The sequence below is a fragment of the Sus scrofa genome, chromosome 14, assembly GCF_054392235.1.
Source record: "Sus scrofa isolate SSC_HxYL_T2T_F1_AM1 chromosome 14, Sscrofa_HxYL_maternal_Yorkshire_Landrace_v2.0, whole genome shotgun sequence".
NCBI lineage: Eukaryota > Metazoa > Chordata > Mammalia > Artiodactyla > Suidae > Sus > Sus scrofa.
Window position 1 is genome coordinate 81,130,366 of NC_139396.1, and position 18,734 is coordinate 81,149,099.

Consider the following 18,734-nt stretch of genomic DNA (forward strand, 5'->3'; position numbering starts at 1 on the left):
GAGCGGCCCTAGAAAATGCAAAAAGCCCAAAAACAACAACAAACAAATAAACAAACAAGAGGAATAGCAAAGACAATGATTAAAATGAATGAATATAGAGTCATTCGTATTTAATTTTCCAGGCCGTATCACCATTCACTTCAAATATTTCATCCCCTCAGTTTGTTTTTTGTTTTTTGTCTTTTGAGATCCATACCCGCAGCATATGGAGGTTCCCAGGTTAGGGGAATAACTGCAGCTGCTGGCCTACGCCACAGCCACAGCAACACTGGATCTGAGCCGAATCTTCGGCCTACACCACAGCTCATGGCAATGCTGGACCCTCAACCCACTGAGCAAGGCCAGGGATGGAACCTGCATCCTCATGGATACTAGTCCATCTCCTTACCACTGAGCCATGATGGGAATTCTACTGGTTGCCTTATTTTATTTTATTTTATTTTATTTTATTTTATTTTATTTTCCCACTGTACAGCAAGGGGATCAAGTTATCCTTACATGTATACATTTTTCCCCCACCCTTTGTTCTGTTGCAACATTAGTATCTAGACATAGTTCTCAATGCTACTCAGCAGGATCTCCTTGTAAATCTATTCTAAATTGTGTCTGATAACCCAAGCTCCCGATCCCTCCCACTCCCATCAGGCAGCCACAAGTCTATTTTCCAAGTCCATGATTTTCTTTTCTGTGGAGGTGTTCATTTGTGCTGGATATTAGATTCCAGTTATAAGTGATATCATATGGTATTTGTCTTTCTCTTTCTGACTTATTTCACTCAGTATGAGAGTCTCTAATTCCATCCATGTTGCTGCAAATGGCATTATGTCATTCTTTTTTATGGCTGAGTAGTATCCCATTGTGTATATATACCACATCTTCCTAATCCTGGTTGCCTTTTTTTTTTTTTTTTTTTTTTTTTTTTTTTTGTCTTTTTGCTATTTCTTGGGCCGCTCCCGCGGCATATGGAGGTTCCCAGGCTAGGGGTCGAATCGGATCTGGAGCCACTAGCCTACGCCAGAGCCACAGCAACGCGGGATCCGAGCCATGTCTGCAACCTACACCACAGCTCATGGCAACGCCGGATCATCAACCCACTGAGCAAGGGCGGGGACCAAACCTGCAACCTCATGGTTCCTAGTCAGATTCGTTAACCACTGCACCATGACGGGAACTCCCTGGTTGCCTTCTTATCGTGAGCCAGGAGTCTCCTCTTCACAGAAAATTTCTAGGTGTTTTTCTCTTTGGTTTCAAAGAGAAACTTGATTGTCAAACACTACGAGATTCTTGAATGAAAGGTTCTTTGAACAGTTCTCTGTGTCTCAGCAGGTTAAGCAGCCAGCATTGCCACTGCTGTGGCAGGGGTTCCATCCCTGGCGTGCATGCCATGGGTGTGGCCAAAAAAAGGTACTTTGAAAGTTGCAATCATTTGGAAATTCAGCCTCACTGGACACACCCTTAAGGGCACCACTGACCTGAGCTATTTCAAACAGGAATTCACGGCAAGAAGACCACATTCCCTACCCCCACCCCAGAGGAGATTCTATTTTTTTCTTCTCTTTCTTTTTTGCTGTCCCTTTCTCCTTCTTCTCCTTTTGTCTCCTCCATCCTCCCTCCTTCTTCCCCTTCCCTCCTCCCCCCTCCCCCTCCCCCTCCTCCCCCTTCCCCCTCCTCCTCCCTCTTCCTCCTCTCCCCTCCTCCTCCCCCTCTTTTCCTTCCTCTTCCCTCCTCCTTCCTCCTCCTCCTCCCCTCCCCCCTCCCCCTCCTCCCCCCTCCTCCCCTGACTCCTCTTTCTTCTCCCTCCTTCCCCCCTTCCCCCCTTCTCTCCTCTCTTTCCCCCCCTCCCCCTCCTCCTCTCCCTCCTCCACCCTCCCTTCTTTTCCTTCACAGTGTCTTGCACGTAATGGCCTCTTGATAAATACATGCTGACTTGATTTAGATCTATATCTAACGCTTTTCGTGCAACGTTTTCAAATGAACTGATTAAACCAGCTGTAATAGAAAGAGTCTGCCCTTCTTTTCTTAATTTTAAGTCCAAGTAACTAAAAATTCTGATGAAGGGTGTGTGCAAGTGAAGAACAAATTCTTTATGTAATTAGTCAAGCTACCTGACTTCAAACAAGTTTTATTTTTGTCTCTGTTACTGGTAAACTGCATGGCCTACTTCTGCTTGGCTCAGGTCAGGTTTGATCAACGTGTTTGGCACGTAAATGAGTAAATCCCTAAATAAATCAACTTGTTTGGGCAAAACAAGTGAATCTATTATGACATGAGCCAAGCAGAAACTTCCCCTGCAACTTTCCTGTGAATCTGTCACAGGTTCAATGTCTAAAGTTTCCGCCTACTACCTCAGCGATCTGAGTCGTACCTGCCTCGCTGCACGTTGACATGTACGCAGCCTGTGTCATACTGTCACTTTGATTCAGAACCAGATGATGGGCGGATTAAGGTTACCTGGAGAGCGATCCATCTTAATTTCTAATCTGCCTCTGGTTTTGGTGTGACTGTTCAGAACTCTGGGAAAGACAGTAGAAATACTCTCATCTGGCATGAGAGAGACATGAAAGATGTGTGTTTAATTTTTATTTTTGTAATTAATTTTTTTTTTAGGACCAGGCCTTTAATTTTTAACAGCACTCTTTTGAAGGCGCCTACAGAAGCCTATGGAAGGAGGAGTTTCTTCCACATGCCTGTTACTTTCAAGTCTCCCGTAAATATAGCTTCACACACTTGGTTTTTGTAATGAATTATCTTGGTTCTCAGTGATGATAAAACAAGAACATCTGTGGCCCTCGATGGTTCACACACAGCCGCAGAAATTCAATGCTCAGTTACGTGTATTTGAGATGATCTCTGGCAGCCTGGCAGCCAAAGTGTGTTCTTGGATTGCTGTAGGGCTTGTTTCAGAAGCAGCACTTTGGAGCAAAATAACATAGTTTGGGGAAGTAGATAGACATCAATTTGAACCCTGGCTCTGCCACTGTGTTAAAGCTCCAGGCAGGTAACTTCATCTCTCTGGGTCTCCGTTTCCTCGTCAGCCTAATGAAGTGAGACAATGTGTGGAAAGTGTCTGATGCATAAGAGATACTTAAGTGATAGTTTCAATGAGCCAGTAAAGTCACGACATTCACTTAGTAAGCATTTATTTATTCATATTGTGTGCTGATTTCCAGGATGAGGTAAAAGGCGTTTTCTCTTTCAAACACGCATATCTCAATATACAGAAAATTTATGTGACGTGTATGCATACTGGATTATTGCATATGAATAAATATGGCTCATATCTGCCACATAACTCTGAAAATCAGAAATTGGAGAGTCAATGGGAAATTTCACTTCTTTTTTTCAGAGTTTGAATTGCCCCAGATCTTTGGAATGACAGAAATATCAACTGCATATAAAATGAAATATTATATAGCTATGTAGTCCTGATTTATCACATTCATTTGTTTGGGAATGCAATAAAATGATGTTTGTTGTTGTTTTGTATGATTAGGGACTTCATTTTTTAATTTTTAAAATTTTATTATTTATTTATTTATTTTGGTCTTTTTGCCTTTTCTAGGACTGCTCCCACGGTTGGAGGTTCCCAGGCTAGGGGTCAAATCGGAGCTGTAGCTGCCGGCCTACACCAGAGCCACAGCAACGCCAGATCCGAGCCACGTCTGCGACCTACAGCACAGCTTACGGCAACGCCGGATCCTTAACCCACTGAGTGAAGCCAGGGATCTAACCCGGGTCCTCATGGATCCTAGTCAGGTTCATTAACCGTTGAGCCACGAAGAGAACTCCCTAGACCTGTTTTTAAAAGTTTTTCATAAAAAAGAATACTTTCTTTTCTTTTCTTTACTTTTCTTTTCTTTTTTTGCTTTTTAGGGCCGCATTCGTGGCATATGGAGGTTCCCAGGTAGGGGTACAATCCAAGCTACAGCTGCCGGCCTACACCACAGCCACAGCCACAGCCACACAGGCTCCGAGCCGCGTCTGCAACCTACACCACAGCTAATGGCAATGTCAGATTCTTAACCCACTGAGCGAGGGCAGGTATCAAACCCACAACCTCATGGTTCCTAGTCTGAATCATTTCCACTGCACCATGACGGGAACTCCAATAATATTTTCAATATTTTAATAAAATTAGGAGTTCCCATTGGGGCTCAGCAGGTTAAGAACCTAATAGAGTGTCCATGAGAATGTGGGTTTGATCCCTGGCCTTGCTCAGTGGCTTAAGGATCCAGGGTTGCCACAAGTTGCGGCATAGGTCACAGATGTAGCTCAGATCCCCAGTTGCTGTGGCTATGGTGTAGGCTGGCAGCTGCAGCTCCAATTAGACCCCTCACCTGGGAACTTCTATATGCCAGAGGTGTGGGTCATAAAAAAAAAATAAAATAGGAGTTCCCATTGTGGCTCAGTGGTTAATGAATCCAACTAAGAACCATGAGGTTGCGGGTTTGGTCCCTGCCCTTGCTCAGCAGGTTAAGGACCCGGTGTTGCCATGAGCTGTGGTGTAGGTTGCAGACGTGGCTCAGATCCTGCATTGCTGTGGCTCTGGCGTAGGCCAGCAGCTATAGGTCTGATTCGACCCCTAGCCTGGGAAACTCCATGTGCCGTGGGAGGGGCCCAAGAAATGGCAAGAAGACAAAAAAAATAAATAAATAAACAAACAAATAAATAAATAAAATGAAATCGATATAATACTATTATATCAAAATTTGAGGGAGTTCCTGTCATGGCTCGGTGGAAACTAATCTGACTAGTATCCATGAGGACATGGGTAGATCCCTGGCCTTGCTCATTGAGTTAAGGATCCAGTGTTACCATGAGTTGTGCTGTAGGCTGCAGATACACCTGGAATCCCTCATTGCTGTGGCTGTGGTGTAGGCCAACCATTGTAGCTCTAATTCAGACTCTAGCCTGGGAACTTCCATAGGCCATGGGTACAGCTCTAAAAAGCAAAAGCAAAAAAAAAAAAAATTTGATAAAGATGGAACCAAATACTCCATTTCTAGCCATCTCACTAAGAAACATCACTGCAAAAATTGTAAACAAAATTATTTTCAATGGAGTACAGTAATACATTCATCAAATAATTCATAAATATCAGGTAGAGTACATTCTAAGAACATAAAAATGGTGCAAAGTTGAGAATTCTAAAATTCAGCTCACTCTATTAGTATGTAAAAAGGACATGATCTGTGGTGGTTCTGTAATATATCAACTTGTCTAGGCTGAATGAAGTTCCACTGACTTTACTTCCGTTATAGAATGAGTCAGTTTAAATGATGAAAATATTAACAGCTCTGAAAAAAATTGTGCATGTATAAGCAATGACAACTCCTTCAGCTGATCAAAAAGCAGTAATATAATGTTATTATTTATTTAGTTTTTCTTTTTACAGCCACACCCGCAGCATAAAAGTTCCCTGGGCCAGAGATTGAATCCAGAGCCACTGCAGTCACATCCTTAACCCACTGTACCACAGTGGGAACTCCTATAATGTTATCAATTTTTTTTTCTTTTTACAGCTACACCTGCAACATATAGAGATTCCTAGTCTAGGGGCTGAATCAGAGCTGCATTTGCTGGCCTACACCACAGCCACATTGGATCTGAGCTGCATCTGCAACCTATGCTATAACTTGCAGCAATGCCAGATCCTTAACCCACTGAACAACTCCAGGGATCAAAACTGCATCCTCATAGAGAAAACATATGGTCCATAACCAGCTATGCCAAGGTGGGATTTCCTATAATGTTATCAATTTTAAGATATATTCTGATTTCAAAGGTTTTAAAATGTCAAAAAGATTTGCTTCTAGAAGTTGCGCTGTTGTGGTGCAGCGGAAACGAATCCAGCTAGTATCCTTGCTTAGTGGGTCTGGGATCCGGTGTTGCCGTGAGCTGAGGCGTAGGTCAAAGACTCGACTCAGATCTGACGTTGCTGTGGCTGTAGTGTAGGCCAGCAGCTGTAACTCGGATTGGAGCCCTAGCCTGGAAACATCCATATGCTGAGGAATCGGCCCTAAAAAAAGCAAAAAAAAAAAAAAAAAAAGACTTGCTTCCAATAATAACCAATGAAATATTGCTTATGACATTTCAAATTGTTGAGGAAAAGATGGGATGATGCATTAAAATTAATACATTTGATAATACTAAAACATTTCCCTTTGACAAAATAAAAGCACAAATCACAAAACAAATGAAAAGTTTTAAGTTATTTTTAAAATATGACAAAGGGGGAAAAGCATGACAAAGGGTTATTACTTTACTATAAAAAGAATTCGTATAAACAAATAAGAAAATGATCAAGGGGAGTTCTTGTCATGGCGCAGTGGACAGGAACCATGAGGTTGTGGGTTGGATCCCTGGCCTCACTCAGTGGGTCAAGGATCTGGCGTTGCTGTGAGCTGTGGTGTAGGTCACAGACACGGCTCGGATCCCGCATGGCTGTGGCTGTGGTGTAGGCCAGTGGCTACAGCTCCTTTTAGACTCCTAGCCTGGGAACCTCCACTTGCTGAGGGTGCGGCACTAGAAAAGACAGAAAGACTGGAAAAAAAAAGAAAGAAAAGAAAATGATCAATAGTTAAGAGAAATGATTGGAGTTTCTTTGTGATGTAGCAGGTTAAGGATGCAGTATTGTTGCTGCTGTGGCTCAAGATGCACTGGGGCACAGGTTCAATCCTTCATCTGGGAAATGATGCATGCCATGGGTGAAGCCAAAAATAGTAAATAATAATAACTTTTAAAATATTGCCTGTATTTAATTTAATAGAACTCTGGAGAAAATGAAACTTTTTGGATTCAGTAATTCATCAGTAACACCTTTCTTTTTGTAGACATCCATGGGCTATGGGTTGTTTTTAATTCTTGCTGTGAAGTTCTCCCCTCACATCTTCAGTCAACACCCAATTACTGTTCCAGGCCTCTCTCATGTCTTATGATGACTTTAGATCGGGACAGCCTTGTGCAAAAATATCCTGTATTTTATGGTGATTCAACTTCTCTGTATAAGTCAAGTTGACAAAAGGGACAGCTAAATCCAAGGAATGTCACAATTTGCTCATGTTGGAATCTGCAGTTGGAATGCTAGTAGCATCTATTCTGTGGTTGGAAAGCAGTCCATGGTGACATTGTATTTGTGTTGGGAGACTACTGGTTTTTTTTGGTCTTTTTGCCTTTTCTAGGACCTCTTCCCATGGCATACGGAGGTTCCCAGGCTAGGAGTCGAATTGGAGCTGTAGCCACCGGCCTACACCACAGCTCACAGCAATGCCAGATCCCTAACCCACTGAGCAAGGGCAGGGATCGAACCCGCAACCTCATGGTTCCTTGTCAGATTCATTAACCACTGAGCCACAACGAGAACTCCCTCTACTTACTGTTCTTGCAGAACTGAAAAAGTTCCACATGAAACTCATCTACAGTGAAATTTTCATTTTCTTTTAATTTTTCTCTTTTTTTCTTTCCCAGGCGGCACCCACAACATATGGAAGTTCCCAGGCTAGGGGTAGAATTGGAGCTTTACCTACCGGTCCAGGCCACAGTCACAGCAACACCAGATCCAAGCCACATCTTCGACCTATACCACAGCTCAAGGCAACACCAATCCTTAATCCACTAAGCGAGGCCAGGGATTGAACCCGAATCCTCATGGATACTAGTTGGATTTGTTACCACTGAGTCACAACTGGAACTCCCTACAGTGAAAATTTTATTTAGTCAAAATGGAGTTGTATCTTGGGTTGCTGCTGAGGCCCATGTTCAATCCCCAGCCTGGCACAGTAGATTAAGAATACTGTGTTACCATAGCTGTGGCATGGGTTGCAGCTGCTGCTTGGATTTGATCCCTAGCCCAGGAGCTTCCATATGCTGTGGGTGTGGCCAAAAAAATCCAAAATCAAACCAAACCAAACCAAAACAAAACAAAAATTGCGGAGATTTAAGATTTAAGTGGACTGGTTAAAGGCCTTAGTTGGAACCAAGTAGTCAAACACGAAGTTCTGTTTACTCCCAGAATGTGATCCTGTCATTGATAGGCGCATATGTCCTGTCACAGCGGAGAGTGAAATCTAAACTATAAACACATGCATTGGGTTAAATCTATGAAGTTGTCTTAACCATGGACTACCTTTTAGCTCTCAAGCAGAAGGAGAAAGCTAATTATTGCTGAGTTAATAAACTCCAAACTGCTCTGAAATCAATAGTATTAATAGGGAGTTCTTGGAGTGGCGCAGCGGAAAGGAATTCAACTAGGAACCTTGAGGTGGTGGGTTTTGATCCCTGACCTTGCTCAGGGGGTTAAGGATCTGGCATTGATGTGAACTGTGGTGTAGTTTGCAGACGTAGCTTGGATCTGGCGTTGCTCTGGTTGTGGCATAGGCTAGCAGCTGTAGCTCCGACTGGACCCCTAGCCAGGAATCAGAAGGGGGATGGTGAGCATCAGAAAGTGAGAGGTCAGGAGGGCACATCCAGCTCTGTCTCAAATAAATTGATGTGAAGTTCCTGTCATAGTTCAGAGGAAACGAATCTGACTAGTATCCATGAGGATGCAGGTTCAACCCCTGGCCTTGCTCAGTGGATAAAGGATCTGGCATTGCCATGAGCTGTGGTGTAGGTCAAAGACAAGGCTCAGATCTGGTGTGGCTATGGCTGTGGCCAGGGGCTACAGCTTCAGTTCCACCCTTGGCCTGGGAACTTCAATATGCTGCGGGTACAGCCCTAAAAAGCAAAAAATAAAATAAATTGGTGGGCCACACAACTAATATCTCTCTCTCTCTCCGTTTGTTTATTTGTTTTTCATCTGCTCCTGTATCATATGGAAGTTCCTGGGCCAGAGATTGAATGTGAGTTGCAGCAGCAATGTATGCCACAGCTGGAACAAGGCTGGATCCTTAACCCCCTGTGCCAGGCCAGGGATCAAACCTGTGACACTGCAGAGACAATACCAGATCCTTAACCCACTGCCCCACAGTGGGAACTCCACAAGTAACATCTTTCATGCTGACTGTATGCTGTATGCTCTTGGCTGCAAGTAACAGAAACTTCGAACTCTCCCGAAAAGGAAGGAAAGGTGTTATTTCACAGTACAAGAAGTCTAAATGTAGGACGGGCTCCAGACACAGCATAATAAAGACATGGGCCCTGTTTGATTGTCTAGCTCTGTCCTCAGGCTGTTTCCACTATTATGACAAGATAGGGGTGGCAGAGGGCAAGAAAACAAATGAACAGGAAATGTTATAACTGTTCCATGGCCATGAAAACTTGTCATTAAAAACTCAAAATGAAAAAAGTGACACTAATGTTTATTTAGTACACTGTAGTTGAAAAACTAGAAACAGAAAAAATTAAAGTGTTTGATGTCTTTGTAAAAAATGTATTGAGTGGTTTGCTACGGTTTTCCTATTCTCTACTTCATTAATTTTTCTGCTTTTATGTTCAATATTTTCATCCTTGTGCTTTCTTTTGTTTTACACTGTTTTAGGTGTGTATCTTTTTTTTTTTTTTTTTTTTTTTTTTTTTTTTGTCTTTTTGCCTTTTCTAGGGCCGCTCCCGTGGCACATGGAGCTTCCCAGGCTGGGGATCCAATTGGAGCTGTAACCACCAGCCTATGCTGGAGCCACAGCAACTTGGGATCTGAGCCGCGCCTGCGACCTACACCCCTACACCACAGCTCACGGCAACGCCGGCCAGATCCTTAACCCACTAAGCAAGGGCGGGGATCAAACTTGCAACCTCATGGTTCCTAGTCAGATTCGTTAACCACTGCGCCACGACGGGAACTCCTAGGTGTGTCTCTTATACATAGCGTATAATTGCATTTAGTTTTGTGAGACAAATTGAAAATCGCTTTTTTTTAATGGGGAAGTTCTTGTGTGGATATCAAACTCAAGCTATAGCAGTGGCAATGCTGAATCTTTAGCCTCTAGGCCACGAGGGAATTCCAAAAAATCTTTTTGTTTTAATAAGTAAATTAGAATATTCAGATATACTGTTACAACTGACATGTTTGGTATTAATTCTATCATAACATTTTATTATATTTTGTTCTATTTCCTATGTTTCTCTATAAGAGGTCATTCTTTGCTATTTTATTTATAATTTTATAGGAAGGTTTATACTTTCATTTTAGTGGGTACTTTGTACTTATACCTTTTTAATGTTCTTTTTTTTTTTTTGGTCAAGCTCACAGCATGTGGAAGTTCCCTGGCCAAGGATTGGACCCTTGACACAGCAACAACCCAAGCAGCAGCAGTGTCAGGACCAGATCCTTAACCTACTGTGCTACCAGGGAACTCCCTTTTTAAATTGTTCTTGAGCTCTTGTTCTGTTAATCAACCTTTTATTATCCAGTTTATCAATGATTTTCATTTGTCAGGTATCTCTTAATCCCTGCCTAAGACCTACCTAACAATTAGCTTTTTCTATTTTCCTTTTCTTCCCTCTTCCTTATTCCCCCCATTTAAAAATGCATTATTTCTACTTTGTCATAATACAGGATATTCTTTTTTTTTTTTGGTCTTTTGTCTTTTTAGGGCCATACCCAAGGCATATGGAAGTTCCCAGGCTAGGGGTCAAATCGGAGCTGTAGCTGCCAGCCTACACCACAGCCACAGCAACGCCAGGTCTGAGCTGCGTCTTCGAACTACACCACAGCTCATGGATCCTTAACCCACTGAACAAGGCTAGGGATCAAACCCACAACCTCATGGTTCCTAGTCGGATTTGCTTCCACTACACCATGACAGAAACTCACATATTCTTTGTTTAAAAACATTCCTCTGTGGTTATCTTGTTCTGTATATAGGTTTTTTGGGTTTTTTTAGAAGTTCTGCATTCAAAATCCTAATCTTTTATTAATTCCATTACTTTGAATAATTTCATTTTTTTCTTTTTAACCTTTTTTATTTTATAATTTTTATTTTCTCCATTCTAGTTGGTTTACAGTGTTCTGTTAATTTCTACTGTACAGCAAAGTGACCCCATCATATATGTGTGTGTGTGTGTGTGTGTGTATTTATATATATATATATACTCTTTTTCTCACATTATCTTCCATCATGTTCCAACACAAGTGACTGAATAGGAGTTCCCGTCGTGGCTCAGTGGAAATGATTCTGACTAGGAGCCATGAGGTTGCTGGTTTGATCCCCGGCCTTGCTCAGTGGGTTAAAAATCCGGCCTTGCCGTGAGCTGTGGTCTCAGATGAAGCTTGGATCCCATGTTGCTGTGGCTGTGGGTTAAGGATCCAGCATTGCCGTGAGCTCTGGTGTAGGTCAAAGACAATAAAAACTTTATTTCTGACAATAAAAACTCAATAAAGTTTGAGAGGAAAGGGAAGATGACCTGATTCACTTAGGCAATAAGATTCTGTGGCGGCAGATTTGATGTTTCACCTACTTGCCCTTTCCCTGGCAGTCTGAAGGTGTTAGCTACAACCCTATACTGTTTCTGCAATAAAACCCCCAAGTAAAGTTTGGGAGGAGAGGAGTGATCTGATTCACTTAGACAATAAGATTCTGTGGCAGCAGATTTGATGTTTCACGTACTTGCCCTTTCCCTGGCAGTCTGAAGGTGTTAGCTACAACCCTATACTGTTTCTGCAATAAAACCCCCAAGTAAAGTTTGGGAGGAAGAGGAGTGATCTGATTCACTTAGACAATAAGATTCTGCAGTGGCAGGTTTCACGTCACTTACTTGCTGCTCCCCGGAAGTCTGAAAGTATGCATGTTTCTGTTCCCTGTCATCCTCCACAGCTGAGACAGAGCTGTGGCTCCTTAGAAACTGCTCACATGTGATCCTGCAGCTCAAGCCTGACTCCTAGACTCGAGTTTCACACCATTTTTCCTGGACATTTTGGGCAAAAACTCATAGAAGGAGAAGCTCCAAGAAACTAAGCTCCTACCCCTTGTCCCTCAACCCCTGCAAAAGGCCACTCAGAAATAATTGGTTGGGGAGTTCATGTCTTGGTTCAGCAGTAATGAACCCAACTAATATCGATGAAGATGGAGTTTGGATCCCTGGCCTTGCTCAGTGGCTTAAGGATCTGGCATTGCTATGAGCTACAGTATAGGTTGCATTCACGGCTCGGATCTATATTGCTTGACTGTGGTGTAGGCTGGCAGCTGCAGCTCCAATTCGATCCCTAGCCTGGGAACTTTCGGTGCAGCCCTGAAAAGAAAAAAAAAAAAAGGAATAATTGGTTGTCAATTCTAGTCTAATCACATTTCTTGAGCCACCCTTATGAACTGCTCTCTACAAACCTGTCCTTTCAGATGCCATAACAAGGGCTATATCATTAGGAGTTCCTGTCTTGGCTCAGTGATTAGCAAACCTGACTAACATCCATGAGGATTCAGGTTCAATCCCTGGCCTCAATCAGTGGCTTAAGGATCTGGCTTTGCTGTGAGCTGTGGTGTAAGTCGCAAAAGAGGCTTGGATCCCACGTTGCAGTGGCTCTGGTGTAGGCTGGTGGCTAAAGCTCAGATTCGACCCCTAGCCTGGGAACCTCCATAAGCCATGGGTGCGACCCTTAAAAAAATCGTTAGGAAAATAAGCCCAGAGTTCCCTGGTGGCTCAGTGGGTTAAGGATCTGGCATTGTCACTGCTGTGGCAGCGCAAGTTCAATCCCTGGCTAGGGAACTTCCGCATGCCTAGGGCATGACCAAAAAAAGAGAAAAAGCCCATTCCATTCGTTCTACTCAATAAACTGTAGATAACAGGTCTTCCCTTTGCAGATACCTCAAACCATTAACAACTTCTCTGGCTTTGACCCAGTTAAAAGCAAAACCCAAATATTGACCATGAGGATTACTGTAACCTGTTCTTTCCAACGAATCCGTTTTCTACACCATTTTCTAGTTCATTAGCATTCTTTGCATGAACTCTAACATTTCAAGAGTTGGAAGCCGTACAGAGTGGAGGAACAGTCACCAGCCAGGAGTCAGACCTTCTACAATTTACTCCTGCTTTTGCTCTAAACAGTGATGTGATCTTGGCCTACCACTTAAGCTGCAAAGCCCTCATCTATAAACCGAGACTAAATAAGCTCTCTCTAATATAAGGTTGTAAGGAAAATAAAACTAGAGATTCTGGTAAGTGGTAAAGCATATCATTTTGGCTGGGGGCCTATACACAGGCAAGTCTCTTTTGTTCATGGCACAATGCGGATTACAAAGTCTTTGGCTAAATAAATAAAATAACTCACAAGGATTTTCAGAGTTGGTGACTACCTATTTTGTTTTTTTTTTTTGGCTGCCCTGAAGCACATGGATTTCCGGGGCCAGGGATCAGATCTGAGCCACAGTAGGGACCTAAGCTGCAGCTGTGGCAACACCGGATCCTTAACCTGTGTGCAAACTGGGGATCTAACCTGCATCCCAGTGCTCCCAAGACACCACCCATCCTGTTATGCTACAGCAGGAACTCTGTGACTACCTTTTTTTTTTTTTTTTTTTCATTTTTCTTTTTGTCTTTTAAGGGCCACACCAGCAGCACATGGAAGTTCCCAGGCTAGGGATCGAATGGGCGCTATAGCTGCTGGCCTACACTACATCCACAGCAATGTGGGATCTGAGCCACATCTACGACCTATACCACAGCTCATCCTTAACCCACTGACCAAGGCCAGGGATCGAACCCGTGTCCTCATGGATACTAGTTGGGCTTGTTTCTGCTGAGTCAGATAGGAATTAAAACCTTTTCAATGCCTGGTTTTTCTTTGGCTGGGACAGTATGGCATAGCAAGGAACCAGATACACAATTTGCAGAGCCCCGTGCAAAATGGAAGTGCAGGATCCCTCATTCAAAAATTATTTAAAAACTTAAGATGGTAACAATGGAGCAGTAAACTAAGTGCAGATCCTTCTAAGCATAGGGTGCTGTGTGACTGCATAGCCCCCTGCCTGTGGAGCTGGCCCAGAGCCTAATTAGGAGAATAGACTCCAGGGAGTTCCCCGGTGGTCTAGTGATTAGGATTCAGTGCTTTCACCACTGCATCCCAGGTTCGATCCCTGGTCTGGGAACTGAGATTCCACATCAAGCTGCTATAGCCACAGCCAAAGGAAAAAAAGGATAGATTCTGGACACAGATTGTTTGGGTTCAAATCCCAAACCTCCTGCTTTTTAGCTGTTGCTGTGTGTGTGTGTGTGTGTGTGTGTGTGTGTTTAGGGCTGCACATGCAGCATATAGGGGTTCCCAGGCTAGGGTCAAATCAGAGCTACATCTGCCAGCTTATACTGCAGCCACAGCAATGCCAGATCCGAGCTGTGTCTGCAACCTACACCACAGCTCACGGTAATGCCAGATCCTTAACCCACTGAATGAAGCCAGGGAACCTCATGCTTCCTAGTCGGATTTGTTTCCACTGTGCCATGACAGGAACTCCTAGCTGCTGATCTTGTGAAAGCAATTTAGCCACTCTCTACCCCAGTTTCCTTGTCTGCTAAAGGAGGAAAATCAGAGTAACAATTTCATAAGATTATTGTGAGGTTAAATGAATTATTTCCATAAAACGCTTCAAATTGGCACAGGGGATGCACTCAATAACTGGTAATAATTGTTACCATTATTTTTATTCTTAAAATAATTTTATTGAAGTATAATTGATTTACAGTGTTGTCTTAGTCTCTGCTGCTCAGCAAAGGAATTCAGTTATATATATATATATATATACACATTCTTTTTCATATTCTTTTCCATTATGGTTTATTACAGGATATTGAGTATAATTCCCTATGCTCTATAGTTGTTATTTATCTTGTTTTTGTTTTTTCTACTGAGCCCTATGAGATGGGTGTTATTATTCACTGGAGAGTAGTTAGTGTCTTGTTCACTAACGTGTCCCCAGGGCCCAGCCCAGGACATGGTGCCTGCATTGTGTTAAGCCATTGAGAATTTGCGGTTGATGTGTAGTAGCAACCACTTAACTTCAATGCACCAGTATTAGCCCTTGAAGCTAAAGCACAAGGACTCAAAAGTCCATTCTCTAAGCTAATATGTGATACTCTTTCCAATATTAAAAACCTGAAGTAAAAGATTATAAAAAAATTTATGGGGGGAGTTCCCGTCGTGGCTCAGTGGTTAACGAATCCGACTAGGAACCATGAGGTTTTGGGTTCGACCCTGGCCTCACTCAGTGGGTTAAGGATCCGGTGTTGCCGTGAGCTGTGCTGTAGGTCACAGAGAAAGCTCAGATCCCGCTTGCTGTGGCTCGCCGGTGGCTACAACTCTGATTTGACCCCTAGCCTGGGAACCTCCATATGCCGTGGGAGTGGCCCTAGAAAAGACAAAAAAAGACCAAAAAAAAATTATGTAAATCACTTAGGTGAGAAGACATTTCTGTACCCACTCCCTGGGAGATTTGAAATGTGCCTGTCCTGTGCCTGTCTGCCACTGTGCCTTGGTGGGGGGACCCGACACCCTCCAGTTTCCCTAAGAAGAAGTGACTTCATCCAAGACTTTCCTGTTCTCAGTAAACCCTCACCCGCCTTGGTTAACTGAATAAACGAGTCTTCATTTTACTTACGAGGAAATGCTCCCTTAGCTTGCCTGAGTTCACAGACTGAGTAATTGGTCAAGCCAGGATTTCAACTTTGATGTCTCAGAGTTTGCAATCTTTCTATGCTAAAATACACCCTCCCAAACACATTCCCTCCCTGCTGTTGCTTCTTCCTCAGGCCAAGAGCTTGTTGAACTGCAGCAGAAGCGTAATTCAGAGCGTGGACAGAAGGTCAGTTTCTAGCCTTTCTCGTCTCCACCCTCACCACATTTAGCTCCATCTGACTGTTTTCATATATGGAACGTAGATAATCATTATGGAACGTGGTTAAAAAATTAAGAACACTATGTATTGCTTGCTTTTGTTTGGAAAGTTCAGTTGTCAGAGTAATTCAATCTTGACTGTTTGGTACAAATATTTCATCACTTTAAAGTAGCCACTTTTACGAAGAATCAAATCATAGTTTTGGGAAAGGGTGGTACACTGTGTATAAGCCACAACCCCAGTGGAATTTTCCACAGGGAAAAGGTCTGTTTACCCATTGCTTATAGAATGAATGTTCTGGAAGTTCTCTGACACGATAACAGAAATGGCAGCTCTCACATCTTTGTCCATAGATTTACCAATCTGGAATAATAATAGCTACACCATGGAAGTTCCTGTTGTGGCTCAGCAGTGAACGAACCCAACGAGCATCCATGAGGATTTGGGTTCAATCTCTGGCCTCACTCAGTGGGTTAAGGATTCAGCATTGCCGTGAGCTGTGGTGTAGGTCACAGATGTGGCTTGGTGGACAGCTATAGCTCCAATTCAACCCCTAGCCTGGGAACCTCCATATGCCTCAGGTGCGGCCCTAAAAAGCGAAAAAAAAAAAAAAGAAAAAAAAATTGTATGGAAAAATAGCTACATAACATTTATAGACACCTGTGACACTTCTCACTAGTTTTTGGGTTTGTTTGTTTTGGCCGAGCCTGCGGTATATGTAGGTTCCAGGGCCAGGGATTGAACTCTTGCCACAGCAGTGACAAGGCCGGATTCTTAACCCACTGCACCACCAGGGAACTCCCTCACTAGTTTTCCCAAGCAGACAGAACATGGAACTATTTAGTTTCTTAGTTTTAGCAGTATGATGTAACTTAGCAGAGTGATAGAATTAGTCCTAACTGTATTCCTGTGTAGGACTGTTTTTAATGGAAAAGCTGACATATGTAGGTAGTCATTAATGACCCAAGAGGCTGGGATGGGGCTTGTGCATGGTGGGACAGATGTAGCAAATAGTATCCAGTGTGAAAGCAATGCTGACATGTCTATTTCCAATGACACTCTTTTGGTTTTCCTTCTACCTCACTGACAACTATTTTTCATCTTTTTTTTTCTTTTTCTTTTTTTGCTTTTTCAGGCCCGACCTGCAGCATATGGAGATTCCCAGGCTCGGAGTCCAATCAGAGTTACAGTTGCTGGCCTATGCCACAGCCACAGCAACACAGGATCCGAGCTGCGTCTGCGACCTACACCACAGCTCATGGCAATGCCAGATCCTTAACCCACTGAGCGAGGCCAGGGATCGAACCTGCATCCTCATGGATACTAGTTGGATTCATTTCTGCTGTGTCATGGTAACCCCAATTTTTCATCTTTTTTTAAAAAAATTTTTTACTAGCCATGTCTGCAGCATATGGAAATTCCAAAGCCAGTGATCAAACCTGTACCATAGCAGCAACCCAAGCCACTGCAGTAACAATGCCAGATCCCTTAACCCGCTGAGCCACACAAGTACTCCTGTTTTTGCTGGTCCTTTGGGATATGGAGGTTCCCAGGCTAGGGGTCGAATCAGAGTTATAGCTGCCAGCTTACACAACAGCCACAACAATGCCAGCTCCAAACCATGTTTGCAACCTACACGACAACTCATGGCAATGCTGGATCCTCAGCCCACTGAGCAAGGCCAGGGATCAAACCTGCATCCTCATTGGTGTTAGTCAGATTCGTTTCTGCTGAGCCACAATGGGAACTCCCCATTCCATGGCTTTAAATTCCACTGAGAAATGCTGTCTGGGAGATACTTTGATGTAATGAGCAGATGGGCATAGATTGGTTGGCGTTACTGGGACAACAAGTTGGGTACACTCCACAGTTCAACTCTCTTCTGCTGGAGAGTTATGGTAATGGAGAATTCATACACAATTGAAATTGTTTTCTCTGATACCCCTAGGGTGCTTTATAACAAAATGCTCTTTGGAGCTCCCACTGTGGCGAAGTTGGTTACGAATCCAACTGCAGTGGGTTCTGGTTTGACCCCTGACCCAGTGCAGTGGGTTAAAGGATCTGGTGTTGCTGCAGCTGTGGTATAGGTCAAAGCTGCAGCTTTGATTCAACCCTAGCCCGGAACGTTCACATACCACAGGTGTGGCCATAAAAACAAAACAAAACAAAAGTGTTCTTTTCTAGCTGCTACATAATTATTTTACCAAAAAAAAAAAAAATGCAGACAAATTCACAGTATTTGGGAGTTCTCTGGTGGCTCAGTGTGTTAAGGATCCAACATGTCACTGGTATGGCTTGGGTTGCTGCTGTGACATGGGTTTAATCCCTGGCCTGGGAAATTTTGTATAACAAGGGCTGCAGCCAAAACAAACCCAAAAATGATTCACTGTATTCAGACTGTGTACATTATTATTATTATTATTATTATTTTGTCTTTTGTCTTTTTAGGGCCACACCTGTGGCATATGGAGGTTCCCAGGCTAGGGGTCTAATCGGAGCTGTAGCCACCAGCCTACACCAGAACCACAGCAATGCAGGATCCGAGCTGCATCTGTGACGTACACCACAGCTCACAGCAACGCCGGAGCCTTATCCCACTGAGTGAGGCCAGGGATCGAACTCGCAACCTCATGGTTCATAGTCGGATTTGTTAACCACTGAACCACGACGGGAACTCCTATTTTTTAGTTTTTAATCCTTTTCCTCCCCCGCTTTCTTATCAATCCTGTGTTTGTCCTTGCTCCTTAACATCAACAGTCTTTGTGTCCCTCAGATGAATTTTCTTTGAAGGCATCTATTTCCTGCTGTTTCTTAAAACCGTCTGAATTGAACCTGTCTTCTGAGCTCTGTAGATACACAGAGGCCCAAAGGAAGACCTGGAAACTCGATTTCATGGGATGATGGCATTACCACTTGGGAATCTGAATTCCCAAGCCTCCTCAAGCCTCTCCCTCCCTTAGTCATCTTCTCCTCAAG